The sequence below is a fragment of the Pelodiscus sinensis genome, chromosome 29 (genome assembly GCF_052426305.1).
Source record: "Pelodiscus sinensis isolate ZL-2025 chromosome 29, ASM5242630v1, whole genome shotgun sequence".
NCBI classification, from domain to species: domain Eukaryota; kingdom Metazoa; phylum Chordata; order Testudines; family Trionychidae; genus Pelodiscus; species Pelodiscus sinensis.
In genome coordinates this window covers 4081321-4085251 of record NC_143080.1, presented here as the reverse complement: position 1 = coordinate 4085251, position 3931 = coordinate 4081321, and positions in this window count along the sequence as shown.

The following is a 3931-nucleotide window of genomic DNA, read 5'->3' as shown; positions in this document are numbered from 1 at the left end:
TATTGTCTCGTCTCTATTTAAAAGCATTTTGCTTCCCAAGACCTGTCTTAACTTCCATGTGTGTAAGTCACCACTCTTACCAAAAATCATTTTAGAAATCAGAGATTGCTCTCATCCTGTCAGTGAAACCCCGGTTCTGACAGTACCTCATACACTGTCCACTGCTCTAATGGCATATAGGAGCCAGAACTTATTCAGCAAGATGCTCGGGGAGAATCCCCCTGGCTCAGGTACACCATAGGATTGTCTCCTTTGTATGCCTTGGTGCCAGGGGCATGCTAAGACCATCTCCATAGTGTAGGGGCAGTCAAAATGTGTCCTGTGGGCTGCCTAGCAAGAGTCTCAGCCAGGCTCCCTGTCTGCCCTACCTCCATATTGCTCAGAAAAGCTGGCTGAAGGGCTGTGTGTGTGTCTGAATGCTGTGAGCCAGGGGGATGGTGGGGGAGGCTTTGCACGCTGCCCCCGCCCCGACAGTCTCGCCTCCCAATGGCTGTTTTCCAGGCAATGGGAGTAAGGATATTCAGAAGCGGGTAACTGACTAATCGTGTACTCGATACAAATTGTATTGCGTACGTGATTAGTTGATAAGCTGCTGTTCTGCAGTTTAAATGTAGTAGGAGCCAGGTGTGTAGGCAGCTCAGTTCCTACTATATTTAAACTGCAGAGCTGCAGTGGGGGTAGGTCCCCTGATCCAGCTCTGCTTTTTAAATGCAGAGCTGCAGCATGGGTGGCTCCCAGAGCCAGCACGAGCCAAGACTGAGCAGTCCCGACTCATACCGGCTCCAGGACCACGGCTCTGCTTCGCCTGCCCCCTCTCCCATGCACCATGAAGACAGTACCACCCCCAGCCCTTGCTGCCTCTGATACAGAGGCAGTGGGAGGGGAGATTGAGTAGCCAAGTAGTGACTCTACCTGACTACTCCAGGGGTGGGGAACCTCAGGCCTGGGGGCTTTATGCAGCCCCGAGCTTGCCTGGATCTGGCCCCCGAGGCTCAGGGCTTCCCCCCCCTCCCCAGCATTGGGGAGCCCGCACTGATGTTCCAGCCCCTCTGCTGTCCCACCACGGAACTGGTTCTACTGGGCTGGGCCCTCCTAGGGGCCCCCCATCAAAAATTATTGCCCACCCCTCTGCATGCTCCAATGTAGATTTATCCAGTGGGATGCAGCAGGCTAGAATCCCAAGGATGCAACCCTCTTTGACTCCCCTAGTCTCCAGGCTGTGCTTTCTGTGCCACATATCTTAGGGGTCAGAGCACTGGATTTCAGCCTGTAGTTTTTTAGTGCTTTTCCTTAGAATTACAGCCTTAATCTGATTTAATGGTAAATAGGAAGAAATTAAAATGTATTCGCTAATGATTTGTGCCTTTCATGGTTAACCCTCTTAAGTGAAAACTGATAGCCTAAGCAATACAAGTTTACAAGGACTTTATCATTTAATGTTGTTAGTACCCCCAATGTCCTGGGCACTGTATGTGCATAAAAAGAAGCACAGTCCCTGTTGAGAATTGCTAAAATCACTGAGAGGGACCGGGAATTATTGTAATTAATTTGACGTTAGGGAAAGGAGAATTGTTAGCTGGGAACTTGCTTAGTTCTAGCAGGATGTTTTGTGGAGACATGCTTCCACCGAGAAAGCTAATCTACTGGATTAATCTGTTCTGTACACAAAACTCCAGTGTAGTCCAAGGGTCACCACGTTGCAGTGGTTTGTCAAACAGATGCGTGCCATTTGCTTAGGAGTAAGATGCATCAGATACAGAGCAGTAGTCTAGTCTGGTATTAGTATTTGTTCTTTAAAGTCCTTTAATTACACAGCTTAGGTTAGTTTTTGATCAGCCTCAGCTGTCTCCTGTAAACTACTATGAGGCTTAGGTGGTTCCACACCCCAGTTGTACAGTCTGAAGCCTGAGATTTGTTGCTGCCCATGTTTTCCACCACAGGTTAAAATAGGGGTCGGCAATCATTTTAAAAGGGGGCCACTTTGCAATGTTTTGAAGTCGTGTCATCCTGCTTCCTGCTCCCCCCCGCTGCTCAAGAGGATGGGCCTTGGGCGGAAGGGGTGAAGCTAGGACACCAGCACTCCCTCACCTGCAGACCCTGATTGGCCTGGGAGTGGGGGAGCGCATCTTCTCCTGCTGCCAGGGGCCTGGGTGCCTAAAGGGAGCTGCTAGCTGTTCAGAACAGTTGGGCTATGTCTACACTCGCAGCTTCTTGCGTGAGTAATATGCAAATGAGGCTACGTGTGGAATATCGCCGAGCCTCATTTGCATACCTAATGAGCCACCATTTTTTCAGAAGAGGCTCTTGTGCAAGAAGGAGCATCTACACTGCCCCTTCTTGCGCAATGCCGTTACACCTATTACTTTTCAGGCAGAACAGCATTGCGCAAGAGGGTTTTTCTTGCGTGAGAAGGGGCAGTGTAGATGCTCCTTGCGCAAGAGCCTCTTCTGAAAAAAAATGGTGGCTCATTAGATATGCAAATGAGGCGTGGCGATATTCCACGCTTAGCCTCATTTGCGTATTACTTGCGCAAGAAGCCGCGACTGTAGACATAGCCTTGGTGTTTTTCTGGGAGGGAGGGGGAGCAAAGGCATCACGCACTCCCCACCCCCAGGCACAAACTCTCTCGGTCCCTGCCCTCGCCCTGCCAGTGGCATGCAGCACTTGCTACGTCTACATTGCAGGCTTCTTGTTGGTTCATTCTAAGCGCCACATGCCCCTGGGAGGGGAAGAGACTTCATGTGCTACCCAGGCCCTGATTGGCCTGGCATTGGAGGAGCAGCAGGGCACCTATGGGCAGGATCAACCCGCGTGGCAGGCCAGATCTTGTTCGTGGAAGCTCTCTTGCCTACCCCTGGGTTAAAATCTGCACACTTGAACAGGATACATATGGTCTGATCTTGTGTCACTCTAGTGCAGGGGTGGGGAGCCCCAGGCTCAGGGGCCAAATGCAGCCCTTGGCTTGCCTAGCTCCAGCCCCTGAAGCTCAGGGGTGCCCCCCCTACAACATTCCCCCCGTCGGGCAGCTGCACATAAAACCTACTAGCCTGGACCCCCCTAGGCTCTGGTGTGTGAGGGGAATGTGGGAGGGGCCACATCAGTGAGGGGCTTTTTTTTTATTATTATTTTTCATGTCGTCGTGTGCGGCCCCTGACCCAAAAAGAGATTCCCCAGCCCTGCTCTGGTGCTTTTCCGTGTGTTTGGACTCTGGAGCTGTGTCTACACTGGCCACTTATTCCGGAAAATCAGCCGCTTTTTCGGAATAACTTGCCAGCTGTCTACACTGGCCCCTTGAATTTCTGGAAAAGCACTGACGATCTACTGTAAGAAATTAAAAGCACTGACGATCTACTGTAAGAAATTAGCCGCTTTTCCGTAAATACTATGCTGCTCCCGTTCGGGCAAAAGTCCTTTTTCTGGAAAACTGTTCCGGAAAAGGGCCAGTGTAGACAGCACAATAGTGTTTTCCGCAAAAAAGCCCCAATCGCGAAAATGACGATCGGGGCCTTTTTGCGGAAAAGCACATCTAGATTGGCCACGGACGCTTTTCCGGAAAAAGTGCTTTTCTGGAAAAGCATCCTGCCAATGTAAATGCGCTTTTTCCGGAAATACTTATAATGGAAAACTGTTCGGCTGTGTCTACATTGGCACCCTTTTCCGGAAAAGGGATGCTAATGAGACACTTCGGAATTGCAAATGCCGCGGGGGATTTAAATATCCTGATTTTAAGAGGAATAAGGGATCTTCCGGAAAAGGCTTTATTTTCCGAAAGATCCCGTCTAGACTGGCGCTTTTCTCCAGCAAAGCCCCGAGCCGGAAAAAAGCGGCAGCCATGTTCATGCAAATGCCGCGGGGGATATTTAAATCCCCCGCGGCATTTGCAATTCCGAAGTGTCTCATTAGCATCCCTTTTCCGGAAAAGGGTGCCAAT